This window comes from Dama dama, chromosome 11 (assembly GCF_033118175.1).
Source record: "Dama dama isolate Ldn47 chromosome 11, ASM3311817v1, whole genome shotgun sequence".
In the NCBI taxonomy this organism is placed as follows: Eukaryota; Metazoa; Chordata; class Mammalia; order Artiodactyla; family Cervidae; genus Dama; species Dama dama.
In genome coordinates this window covers 9,831,764-9,845,457 of record NC_083691.1, presented here as the reverse complement: position 1 = coordinate 9,845,457, position 13,694 = coordinate 9,831,764, and the positions used below count along the sequence as shown (strand labels likewise).

At 49.9% G+C, this 13,694-nt stretch overlaps 1 long non-coding RNA gene across 1 annotated transcript in view; it reads left to right on the top strand.

Annotated features, from left to right (window-relative positions):
* Window positions 1-9,109, top strand: part of LOC133065411 (uncharacterized) — a 109,910-nt gene extending 100,801 nt beyond the window's left edge. The window contains exon 4 of the long non-coding RNA XR_009694881.1: window positions 9,079-9,109. This is a non-coding gene — a long non-coding RNA (uncharacterized LOC133065411). The remainder of the gene's footprint in view (window positions 1-9,078) is intronic.
* The last annotated feature ends 4,585 nt before the right edge of the window (window positions 9,110-13,694 follow it).

Genomic DNA, 13,694 nt, shown 5'->3' with positions numbered 1-13,694 from the left:
GGTATGGAGGCTGCAGGGAGAGCCCCAGCCATCCAGAGTCCTCCCTGGGAGTCTGGGGAGGAACCTCCTATAGAATCACATCTAGGCAGGCCTGGGAAAGCTGTGATCCCCACAGTGAGCAGGAGCAAAACATCTCAGGGCCTTTATTTGTGTCATTTCCTCTGCCTAGAAAACTCTCAAGCAACCCATTCAACTAACTCCTACTCATCCTTCAGAACTCAGTGTAAAAGTCACTTCTTCAGGGAAGCCCACCTGGATTCCTCAGTCTTTCTCAGTCTCCAGTGGTACAAGCTGTCATGGCACCCTGTGCTTCTCATGTGCATTCGTGCTCAGTCACTTCAGTCATGTCTCTTTGTGACCCTGTGGAATATAGTCTGCCAGGCTCCTCTGTCCATGGGATTCTCTAGGCAAGAATACTGGAGTGGGTGGCCATGCCGTCCTCCAGGGGATCTTCCTGACTCAGGAATTGAACCCACGTCTGTGTCTCCTGCTCTACAAGTGGATTCTTTACTGCTGAGCCACTGGGGAAGCCCCCTCTGCTCCTTGGTGGTACTTGTAATTTTCGTGAGAATAATCTATGTCGTTGCTGTGATTTCATGTTTCCCTTTCCCTCTGGGTTCTGAACTCTACAGGGCCAAGGTCATGGTCTGTTTCATTCATTGCTCTATCCAAAATACTGTACAGCATCCAGCAGACTACAGATACCATTACATTTTAAATGGATGGATGGATGGATGGATGGATGGATGGATGGACAGGCTTCATTGCTTGTGGCACTTCAACATATGCCATTTCCCTTTCCTCTTGTATCCCCAGTTTTCTTCACAAGCAGACATGGCCAGATGACTGAGTCTGGATAATTGAGTGTGGCTGGAAGCAAGGTAGTTACCCCTGGAAGTGAGGTTCTTCAGGGGCTTATCTGTGCTGGTTTCTGTGTTCCTCGTCCATCTGCTGCCAGGTATAGAGGATCCCACAGAGAACTCTGAGGCCCCTGGGGACAGCAGAGCCGCAGATGCAAAGGTTCCTGGTTCACTGAAGGACTACTGTGTGGAGAGCATGTAGCCCTCCCCTTGCCAATGGTCCTGATCACTTTATCCTGGGAAACATGCTGCTATTGTGTGAAGCTGCTGATATGTGGGAGCTTATTTGTTACAGCAGTGAGCTGTAACTCACCCTAACTGATACATCCCCTGTGATCCCCAGAGGAACCAGGTCAGATCCTGTCTCTGCTTTAAGCATCTCTGTCTGGTTGCCACCCTCCATTAGAATGGGCCAGAGGAGTGTCCAGGGGGAAGAGGGAGGAATTCATTTTCAAGCACTGGTTTCCCAGACCCACCCTCTCTTGGAAAGGTGTGAGCGGCTTGAGGACCCAGAGATTCTGGAGCGGGCAGTAGCCATGCAGGAGAGACAGTGGATGGGAGTTGGGACTCTGAAAATAGCTGTGTGTGTCTGTGACCTTGGATGATCACTGTCATTTCTGATAATAAAGCCTGCATCCTGGAGGTATGTGATCACTAAAAGAGCTCAGATGTGAAGCACTTAGTCGAGCGCTCTGCACACAGTAAACACTCCATAAAAGGGAGTTATCATAATAATTATTATTTTCCTCAGGTCTCTGTTGAAGGAAGCCCTGAATTGAAAGCCTTTTGTCTCATTCCATTTCCAAGCCAGACGGCCCCATTTTTCTCCCAGTTTCTGCAGTTCTTGAGTGCCCCGGTGCCTATTACACAAACCCCAATGCATCTTTGAAGTTAGCAGCTAATTATGTTCCAGGAAGTTATAGATCTGGAGTTTTCCATGTGCCAGAGGCAATTGCCTGCTCCAGCTCTCATTTCTCGGTGCAGCCTTCCAAGGCCTGATTGAGGTTGTAATTGGGAGCCCCCTCCCCCGGCCCCGGGGGCCTTCTGGGGCCATCTCCTCAGCCCTAGGAGTCAGGCTACCCCTTCCCTCTCCCACCTCCCAAGCTTTGCCTGCTCTGGGCCTCCCTCTGCAGCTGCTGACAGGCTGGGGGAAGGGTGGGCTGGGAGGTAGAGGAACAATCTCTGAAGCCCCTTTGCCAGGGAAGCCGTGAGAACCTCCTCTCTCCGGGGAAGGCACCTTTGGTTCTGCGTGATTATGAGTAATAGCAGTTTCTGCTGCTGAATGACTGAGTGACTTGGGTCTGTTTGAAAGATAAGTGCTTGCCCTCTCTCCACCTCACTGCCTGCCCAACTGCCTCTCTACCCCTGGCCTCATCTCCACCCCTCTGCTGCAGCCAGCTGAGCACCCCTACCAGGGCTCGGCCCCTCCCACCAGGCTGCCCTGGGAGGGAGAGCCAATTCCTCCCTCCTGGGCTGGATCCCCAGCACTGGGGCTGGGACAAGGGTGAGGCTAGTGAGGTGCCAAGGCAAAATTTAAGGAGGCACTCACTCTTTGGTGCTGATCATGCACTTGCATGCCCCTGAGAATGAGTGCCTCCTTAACTTAGCTGCCTCACTCTCCTCACCCTGGTCAGGGAATAGAGACTACTCCCTGTCTCCTTGGGAGATAAACTCCTGCACAGAGCCCAGCAAAGACTTCCAGCTCCTTTTTCCCTGCCAACTTCAGCTGAGCTGTGGGTTGTGTGGGAGCAGGAACCAAGGATGTCCTGCTCACCATCATCTCGCCATCCTTAGCTCCTGGCCTGGCTCACGGCGAGTCTCAGTAAACACTGGTGAAAAAAAGGAATGAAACGCTCCTGATACCGAGATGAAATTTTGTGAGAGATGATGTCAGAAAGGTACTGAGCTGGCCTCTCAGTGAACAGTAGGTGCTCTGTAAACTCGAGGGCCTTTACTGACACTAGGAGGGCAGCACAAGGGTGAATCTGTGATCTGGTTCATGAGATAAAGATTTGGGTGTTTAAGCGGAAATCAGATTGAGTATGTGCCTAAAGTGTGACCTGCCCTGAGAAGGGCGCTCCCTAATACTCTGCTGTATTAACACCCCCATTTAATCTCATTTATTTAATTAATAGTTATTTCTGCACTATGACTATCCCATGCTTGTTTTGACCTTGAATCTTGTTTGGCTCTGAGTGATTTTTGAGACCCCCAGCACAAACTTGTGTAACATTGTGCCAGACTCAGTACAGAGCATCTCTGCATAACCTCGGATGTTAGGTTATATTACTAGATGTATAGAGTCTAGAATAAAGGAGGCTGATCATTTCTGCACTAGTGGGAATTTACCCAGAGTGTTTCCTGCGCAGGGAGTCCCACTTTAAGAAATATGTTGATAATTCTGAGTGGGCTGAGAACCAACCAGGGGCAAAGGGACACCATGTAATGGCAAACAGATGAAGGCTGTAAGGACACATTGCCCACGGATGGAAAGGGTCACTGCCTTTCACTCTATGAGCTAACTTCTTTCGTGAGGGATTAAACTTCATGGTGGGTAGCTTCCCAGTTTCTGCCTGGCCCAGGCAGGGGCTCGCCAGCAAGAACCATCCAGCTGTGGAGTGGGCTGCCTGGCTAGGTACTGAGCTCCCTTCACCAGAGGTGAGCAAATAAAAATGAAGCAGAAACAACTGTATGGAAGAGATAAGCTTCTAAACTCTTTCAGATGTGAGCCTGGGAGCCTCTCTGAACTACAGCCACTTCAGTCATCTATCCATCATCCATCCATCCATCTATCCATCCGTCCCATAAATAGTTATTAAGCCCCAGCCACGTGCAAGATACCATGTCAAATGCTGGAGGAACAATGGTGAGAAATACAGCCATGGTCCCTGCCCTTGTCAAGCGTCCATTCAAAGGGAGGAAAAGTTAGAAAAGTGAGGAAAAGGAAAAGCTGATGAGCCTTCTGACAGGAGAAAGACCAACTCCTAGAAGAATTTTCTTTCTTTTTTACAATTAATTTTTTAATTGGAAGAAAATTGCTTTACAATGTTGTGTTGGCTTTCTGCTGTACCACAACGCAAATCAGCCATAATTATACATGTATATCTTCCCTTTTGAACCTCCCTCCCCTCCTCCTAATCCATCCCTCTAGGTCATCGCAGAGTGCCAGGCTGGGCCCCCTGTTTTATATAGCTTCTGTTTTACACATAGTAGTGTATATATGTTGATGCTACTTTCTCCGTTCGTCCCACTCTTTCCTTCCCTGCTATGTTCACAAGTCTGTTCTCTATATCTGCGTCCCCACAGGAGGATTTTAAATCTGGGCCACTTTGTGGCCTGGGGCTTAGCTCATCAGCTCAGTGATCTGCTAGTCCCCTGCAGATCAGTCAGTTCACTGGTAAAAATATGGACGGGATACACTGCAACCTGCCCCTGTTCCTTGATTGCCCTGTGGATGTGCTGAGACCCACTGGGAAGACTAGCATCTTCCACGGCACTTGGCACAGCGGAGGGACTCATAAAAAGTTAGGTGATGAAAGAGGTGGAAGGATGGATATTAGGACGGATAGATGGGTGGACTGACAGATGAACTAGGCCAGAGTGCTGTGGCCGGTCAGGACTGCAGTGGATGGCAGAGCCCACCTTCTCCCTGACCAGGTGTCAGGCACCTCCGAGGTGCTCTGCAGCCTGTTGGTCCAGGGCCTTGGTGACCTGAGCTCAAGACAGTGTTCGCAGTACAGCCAGCTGCCTCACTGAGCGGAATCCCCCAATTCCCCCTAATGCTGTCCACTCACCCCTTTCTAATGGGAGGATCAATCTCTTCATTGGGAGGAGTTGGAATCAATAGAGGAGTTGATTAGTTCTGCTTTCTCTCTGCCATCCATTAGAAGAAGATGGTGTCGCAGAAAGGGCACAGGCCTGGGGTTGGGCAGGCTGAGTAAATCCTGCCTCATCTGAGATATACTTGGAGCAAATCTCATCCCCCAACCCCGGCTCTGTTTTTTTTCACCTTGAAAATGGGATCAATACTACTGCCTCATGGTTTTGCTGTGAGAGTTGGTGGGGATTGGAAGAGCTAGGAAGCTGGGTGCAGCAAAGCCAAGGTCATCTTGGGTGAGGCCTATCAGTTTTGGCAATGTCTGTTTCTCCATCTGCTGGGAAGGCAGTGAAAGGACCCATGACATCCTGCCCCAAGTTGGTGTCCGTGTACCCACAGAGGGCCAAACTCAGTATTCCAAAACTCAGCTTCAGAGCCTCTGTGAACCTGCCTGGTAGGAACAGGTAGATCTAACTGGTGCATGTGCCAGGGAGACTCTCCACCACCCAGATGTAGTCAGGGACCCTGAGGCCCCACTTGTATCCCTGGACACTTGAACCTAAGGACAGCCTGGAGCCCCAGGACACAAGCTCAGGTTGGGTCACCCCAAGCTCAGTGGCTGCATTCTCACCCTCTTGAGAATTTGAGGATGCAATTTTAAAATTTATTTTAAAGCAAATTTACTACCTTTTTTTTTGGTTATTGGGCTTGATAAATACCCACCCTCATGAAAAGAAGAAAGTAAACATTTTCCTTAATCCCATCACCTAGAGATAACTTCCCTTAACATACATCTCTCCTTTTTACTTCCTACTGATAACAATAAACATAGCCACTCTCCTTTCTTTCTTGTCAGATGATTACACCTGCCTTGTTGTCCATGAAGCAGGAACTCTGTTGTTAATATAAAGCAAAGGGTCAGAGAGATGAGGTACCCTGCCAAGGTCACTCCGCTTGAGTGACATTTATCCATGCAACAAATACTGGAGTGATGGGCAAGATGAACAGAAATCTCTGCCCTTGGGGAGTTTATATTTAGGTGGACAGACGCCTCCCAGACCTGTCAGATGCAGACCCAGTGCTTTCTGCTACACACTATACATCTCTGGGAGATTCGCGTGTAACTTTTTAAGTGTGTGCATGCAGTGAGGCTTGGATGTGCCGTCCAATATATGCTCTTCTATGAGTCTCCTCCGCCATCTAATAGTCTCAAATAAGGAGGTTGCTTTTAAGGTCATGGACTATGTGTGTGCGCGTTCAGTCTCTCAGTCGTGTCTGACTCTTTGCAGCCCCTTGGACTGTAGTCCACCACGTTCTTCTGTCCGTGGGATTTCCCAGGCAAGAATATTGGAACGAGTTGCCATTTCCTACCCCAGGTACTCTTTCCGACCCAGGGATCGAACTCATGTCTCTAGCATCTCCTGCATTAGCAGGTGGATTCTTTACCACTAGCACCAGCTGGAAAGCCCCAAGGTCATGGAACAGCATCAGACAAATGGGCCTGGGGTCTTCCTGGCGAATGGAAGCATGGGGGTTGTCTTGGGGCCCCAGTGAGCTGTGGCTTCCCTCGGAGGTTGGCCAGAGCACTAGGACCTCAGGACCAGCTCATTCTTTCAGGTGAGTGCCCATACAGGGTCTCCACTCTCCTCACAGCCCTGTGAGCCCTTCTGCCAAATAAGAAAAGAGGCTCAGAGAGATTCTGCCACTTGTTCAAGGTCACACAGCCGCGGAGGCGAGAGTCTCCACTGGCAGCCTAGGTGGGGTCTTTAGTCGACCCTCAGCTGTAGGTGATCCTTACCTTGGGTCTGTCAGGAGGTGAGGGGTCCATCCCTGGCATGGTGCTATAAGTAGGGAGTGCTTGGCAGATGGTGGTGATGGGGGTGGTTCTGGGGCGTCACTGCCCCATGTGCTAACAGAGGATAGGTTCATAGTCGCCATGAAAACCAAAGAAAGCTTTCTACTTCCTCCTGCATATGCCTGGGCTGGGGCTGGGGAGTCTTTGGCGTGGTTGTCCCCTGCCAGCAGCTGTAGACAGACAGACAGACAGACAGACAGACACACACACACACACACACACACACACACACACCCCTTTCCCTATAGTGGGTGGCCATTGCTCACACTTGGTTTCTGTTGGCCCATCTCTCTTCTCTCTGGGTCTTTGGATCTAACCTCGCCTCATCTTTTATTTCTCTTTATTTCTGGTTCTCATTCCCTTTCACCCCCTTGTGTCTCTTTCTCCCTCTCTGTGTCTGTCTGCTTACATTTTTCCTCTCTTTGCTCTGCGTCTCTTTCTTCCATCTTCCCCTCCCACCTCAGTCCAAGGTTTCTCCTCCTTGACCGGTCCTGCCCACCTTGGTCTCCTGGGCTTAGAGGCAGGCGGCTGGGCTGGTGGGGGCCAGGCTGTGTGTGTAGGGGGTGCACCCTCATCCCACCCACCCCTCCCAGAACTCAGAAGGGTGGTTCTCTCCTCTCTGGCTGGCGTGGGTGCCGGTGATTTCATCTGCCTTTAGATATGAAGCTCAAATTGCACATCAAAAAGGATAATGCATCTTTAAGCTGTTACAACGACTTCTCAATTTTTCATTTCCTGTCAGGGTGGGAGCTGCAGGAGGCAGGGGCGGCCGCGGAGCCTGTCTCCTGCCAGCCAAGTGTCTGCCTGGATTTGAGCAGTAGGAAACCCAGGGGTGATAAATCGCTATTTCTAAGTAAATTTCATGCATTTGCCCTTTGGTTAAAGTCTCCCCTCTCAGCACTTTCCCTGTGCACACAGCCCGACTAATAACGCGCCGAGCAAGCGCTCTCCCCTGTGACAACTGATTGCACTTTGAAGTAATAATGGCTGATTTAATAATTGGTATAATTTTTCACTAGTACCTGAATGTCATCGACGCACAAAATAAGCTACCTGGACCCATGGCTGCAGCACTTTCCCTTCTTGGGGAAATCAATAATGCATTAAACCCCCAACCCAGGACCCCGAGAGGCCAGGCCTGGGTGGAAGCTGTTATGGGGAGGGGGGTTTGGTCACCCCATGGAGCCTTGAGAGCAGGAAGGCTGGACCAAGACCTTTATATGGGCTGGGTCCCTCAGCCTAGCCAGGCAGGAGGAGCAGTGACAGAGAGCCGCGAGCCCCCCAAGACCCAGCCCACCCTCTGGTTTCTACCTGCAAAGGCTCAAGCCCATTGGAGACTTAGCCTCCCCTCCCCCCTCATCAGCTGCCAGGCACACATGACATGTACCTGTGTTGGTCTCTGTTTCACATGTGTGGGCGTTGAATTCAACTTCACTGTGATTTACAGGGCCCCCTGTGAACCAGGATCTGTGTTGGGGCCAGAGTGGTGAGCAAGACCCATGTGGTCCCTGTCTCCAGGGAGTTTTCAGTCTCTTAAAGATGTGAGTGTGGGTGTAGGCAGACACATCTGGGTGATGAGCACTGTTGTGTATATGTGTATAAATGTGTGTGTTGGTCTAGATCTGCATGTGTCTGGGTGATGTGTGAGGGTGTCAGTATGCTGATTAGGGTGTGGGTACCCCTTCACCTGCCTCGCTTAGCTTTGAGGGTGTGTTCCTTTCCAGACCTAAGGGTGGGGCAGGTTCTCCACAATGAGCGGGGCCAGCGTGTTCCCCTTGCTGCCCAGACCTCCCTCCCCAGGGTCCTGGCTACCTGCCCCACCTCACTGTTCCCTGAGCTCTGCCTCTTGCACCCCTCTGCAGGCCACCCGCCTGGACAGAGTATTCCCCCTGGCAAACAGCACGGATTCCACAGTCCCATGGATCTCATCCTTGGAAAACTCACTCATCTCTGAGCTCATTTTCCCATCTGGAAAGAGAGCACAAGAATCCCCAACCCACAGGTTCTATGAAGAAGTAGCAGGTTTATAAAGGCAGCATCTTTGGTCGAGGACTCCATCAACATTAGCTCTTAAAGCTCTGTCCTGGTCCCAGCCAACTCTCAGGAGACCCTTGAGGATATAGAATGGGTTTGATTCAAGCCTGGAGGTCCAAGGACTAGGACAGTCTGGGACACATGGTCAGGATACAGCAAGTATCTCCTAAATAGACGCATGGCTTGGCACGAGCCCACAGAGAGACTAAGGCTTTCTTCACACCTACCTTTCAGATTCTGGGGCCGAAGTTGCCTCCCACTCAGAATATAGCTTGCTAGTATTTCGTAGGGACCATAGGGCCAAATGGATGGGAGGGCCCTAGTCTTGGCCAGATCTGGGGCCCAGTCAGGCCTGGACAACCTTCCACCCCCAGCCCTCTCCCTCCGCACCCGCGGTTGTCTGGCTGTGAACCGGGAAATCGATTTCAACTTCATCTCATCTCAAGATCAAACATCTTAAGTGAGATTATTCACGTTCTTCCATTGTTTCTAACTCATTTCCTATTTTCCAGTTGAAAAACCCTGCCAGAAGCATTCTGTGGCAGAGATTAAAACAATTTCGGAAGCAGGCACCCAATTCTTCTCTTTGGATGGTAAGCAAATTGGATGTCTGTGAGAAGCAGGCAAATTTTATTATGAACACATAGTTTGCTACTTAACTATCCTTAAGACCCGGGGTGCTTCTAATTCTCAGCAGGAGGGCTCCAGAGGGGGCAAAATGAAGGGTGGGGAGGGTGTGGGGGTGGAACAGACCCCCAGCTGGGCTCCCAGCCTTTTCTTTCACAGCGGGAAGTAATCATAGCCTCATGTACTGCCTGGGTCAATGAAGTCCCAGTCTCCTGGAATAAAGGGAGGGGGTCGCACTTGCCCACGCCTGCTAAGTCCCAGGCACCAGGCCAGACAATTCCAATGTGTGACTTCTCTGAATTGTGTCTAAATTCTTGGGGGAGGAGGAGTTTGCTTTGACCATTTAACAAAATAATTTAATTTATTTATGGCTATTCTGGGTCTTCACTGTTGCACAGGCTTTTCTCTGGTTGTAGCAAGTGGGGGCTACTCTCTAGTTGTGTTGCTTGCGCTTCTTATTGAGGTGGCCTGTCTTGTTGCAAAGTCAGGCTCTGGAGGGCATGGACTTCAGGAGTTGTGGTTCCCGGACTCTAGAGCCCAGACTCAGTAGTTGTGGTGCCTGGGTTTAATTGCTCCATGGCATGTGGGGTCTTCCCCGACCAGGGATCAAACCCGTGTCTCCTGCATTGACAGATGGATTCTTTACCACTGAGCGACCAGGGAAGCCCCTGTTTTGACCATTTTGGGGGTGAGGAAATGGAGAGTCAGAGAAGGAAAGGAACTCGCTAAAGATTACCTAGCAAATGGGGGTGAGTCAGAATTTGAGTCGAACCCACATTCTTAATTGCCACCGCAGTAGATGGGTGGCAAAAATGGCCCAAGTTCTTCACACCCACCCCTGTGTCCCCGAGTGGAGGGTCTAGTCGAACCTCTTGAGTCTGGGCTGGCCTTGTGACTTATGCACTGGAATGTGATAGAAGAGATCCCGTGCTAGTTCCAAACTCAGGCCTCAAAAAGTCTGTGTATACTTTTGCACTACCCCCTCCCCCATTTAACTGAAATGCTCATCCCAGTTTAATTGATAACCCTGTGAGTCACAAATGTCCTCCTGTAGGATTATGGCCTGGGGTTCTGGGACCCCTTGAGCACCAGAGGACCCTTGGAAGGTGAGGGTACTGTTTCCCTGTCCCTCCCAGGCTCCTTTGCTCCAGGGGCCCTTTATCCAGGGGACATTTCTCTGAGCATCACTGTTGGCGACTGTCATCAACGTGGCCCCATCCAGCTAATGAACAGCCTGATCTGGGCATGGTAAGAGGAGGCAGGGTCTTTGTCCTCCAGGGCCCAAAGCCTGGAAGGGAGACCTGGAGGAAGCACTGGGTCCCCTCCCAAACCTGGCGGCTGCTGGAGGTGGGCTGACTTCATCTCCACACGAGGCTCTTCCCAGCCGGTTCCCTTAGCAACAGCGCTTGCTTTGACAGCCGCCGTCACCGACAGTCTGCTTTCCAGGAGGCTTCCTTCCCCAGCCTCATCCACGCTTCAAGTGGAGATCTTTGCAGGGGTCTGGAGCCAAGCCGTGTAGCAGTCTCTTCTTGACCCTTGGGAAGTCAGGCTGCCCCTAGCTTTCTTGGACTGTTCACTAATGTCCCGCTGGATGGTCCTCCCATTCCTCCAGCTTCCTCCTGCCGCAGATCTTAATTAATTTAATCTTGCTTTTCTCTTTCCCCCACCCCAACCCTGCTGTGCCTCCTCATTGCTTTTCTCTACCTCCTGACTCCTCTCTTCCCTCCAACACACCTGCACTCCACCTGCCTTTCACCCTCACATTAGCAGTTAAAGCTTCTGCACTGACATTCAATGTTCTTAATATAGGCCTGGGTGACAGAGGAAAGGGGCGCAGAATTCCCACACTGCCGGGGAGGGAGTGCTTCACCCCCATCCGTGAATACAGGGCCCCTCTCTCCCCCAGTCATTGAGGAGGGGGCGACTTTCATCAGATCCACAAATCTGCACGCACTTGCTGGCTTCTCTCTCTGTCTCTTCTCGGGACCCCTTTTCTCTAGGCTTCTCCAGGCAACTAACAATGATGCGAAGAACCTGCTGCCGTGTACTGAGCTCTTTCTGCTTGTCAGACACTGTGCAGGGAGCCTCTGTCTCCATGATGCCACTGAGTCCTAATAACAACCTATAAGGTACTCATTTTCATATTCCCATTTCACAGGTTAGAAAGTGGAGCTTCCCAGAGGTTAGCTAGCATACTCAAGGACATCGGTTAATAATTAGGGATGTCAGTTACAACAGACTATGAAATCCTTTTTGTGTCTGAGCTCTTAACCCATTGGAAATGCTGGGAATCTCCACCCCTTGACAGCACCCTTATCAGAGCTTGCCCAGGAGGGAGTCTGAGCACAGGGGCCGCCCTCAGGAAGCTGGTCTCAGGATATGAGCGCAGGCCTGGGGTTTAGCTGCTACTGCATGGTTTTTGCTGATGGTCCTTGCAGCCACCAGCACCCACCTTGCACCTTCTCCACTGTGTTGCTCCTCTCTCAGCTGCTGTCACAGATGTGGAGGGAACAGAATTCTCCCACTGGGACCCTAAAATGTGGTCATGTGCACCAATGAAATGGGGTCAGCTCCTGGGTGATGAGTGTCATCCTTGCTTCACACCCCAGAGAGCCTCTTTCCACCAACCTGCAGCCTTAGGGTGGAGGCCAGGTAGCATTATGTGGGCAGCAAGGGGCCCTGCTCTCGTTCCAGAACCATCGTTTCATTGCTTTAAACTTTGGCTGACTGTTCCAGTGACTGTGTCACCATTGTTATCATAGTGATTACTTCCCAGAGGCCCACTAGGTGCCGTTGTCAAATATCCGGCCTGGGCTTGGGGAAACACGGGAGCCCAGAGCGTAGAGGTGGAGGCTGACATTAAGGAAGACAGAGTGTAGGTCAATGGGGAAGGGAGACCAGGCGGGATCCTGAGGGCTGTCCAGAGAGCGCTGGAGGAGGAAGCCGTGAAGGAGCCCAGTAGTGTGAGAAGCAGGAAGAAATCCAGGAGGGTAGAGTCAGCACCTTCAGCGGGAGAGCATGTCATGAATGGAGTCAAAAGCTGCTACAGTGTCAGGAAGATAAGGGCAAAGAGCTGTCTATTGGATTTAGCAACAGTGGCATCATTGGTGGTGCTGATGGGGGCTGTTTCTGTAAAGAGGTGGGAGAAGAAGCCAGTGGTCTAGAAATCTGTGGAATAAAAGAGAGAGCAGAACACACAGTCCTTTGGGGAATATTGTCTGTGAAGTATAGGAGAGAGATACAAAGGGTCTGCTTGTTTGTTAAGATCAGGGAGATTTGAGCATGTTTAATGATGATGAAAAAGCTCTCATAAAGGGGGAAGGAATAGGGTCATCAGTGGGCTGGAATCAGTGGTGAAAGCAGCTAGGGGCGAGAGCACTGGGACTGGCGAGGGATGAACGTCTGCAGAAGGGAGCCCCAGGCCCTTCCATCAATGATGGATGCTAATGGAGACAAGTGAGTAGGTTCAATGGGAAAAAGCTGCGACATCACCAGGTAAGGGGAGGGGAGGGCAATAAGGTGAGTGGTTCAAAGAGACTGGAGAAAGTTGGCAAGAGTGGAGACTAGGAGAGAGTGTTGGTCAAGGAAATTGGAGAGAATTGATGTTCATGGGACTTCCCTGGTGGTCCAGTGATTAAAACTCCACGCTCTTGGGTGCAGGCAGCCCAGGTTCAATCCCTGGTCAGGGAAGTAAGGTCCCACATACCACAACTAAGACCTGGTACAGTCAAATAAGTAAATATTTTAAAAGAATTGATGTGCAGCCATCTGGGATTGGATGACATCAAGAGAGGTGTGCATCTCTCCCCACAGGTCCAGGGACATCATGTTGGTAGCTTGAGACTGGCCATGGTGGGAATATTTACACCTTAGAAATTGGCAAATGGTACACATCAGAGTTATTTTCCCTGGACAGCTGGTTGTTAAATGTTTACTAGCACTCCTTGGAAATCTAGCACTAAGCAGTACAACAGAAAAATAAAAGAAAAATAAATGAATGATAAAGCTACAAGAAAGAAGGGGAAGAAATTATTTTTTTGCGTATTATATGCTTATCTACTTAGGAAATATGAAAAATCAAATAAAAACTATTATAATTAATCAGAGAATTCAGTAAATGCTGACTTAAATATTCAAGAAATCAATACCTTTCCTATGTACCAGTATTAATCATTGAGAAAGATGATGGAAAAAAGATGGCATTCACAATGGCAACAAAAATATAAAATACTTAGCAACAAACTTAGCAATAAATGTGTGAGACTAAACTTAACTTAAAAATAAGAATTGACTGTATGGAAACGCCTGCTGTGTTCATGGGAAAGAAGATTAAAAATGGTCAATTCCGTTAAGATTAATCCATACATTTAATTCAGTGCCAATTAAATACCAAATGTATTTTCTTACTTGCCAGCATCAGTTCACTGGGAGTTGTAAATAGTCAAGAACATCTAAGAACAGCTTAATAAATAAAATTGATTGAGGTGGGAACCACTTCCAA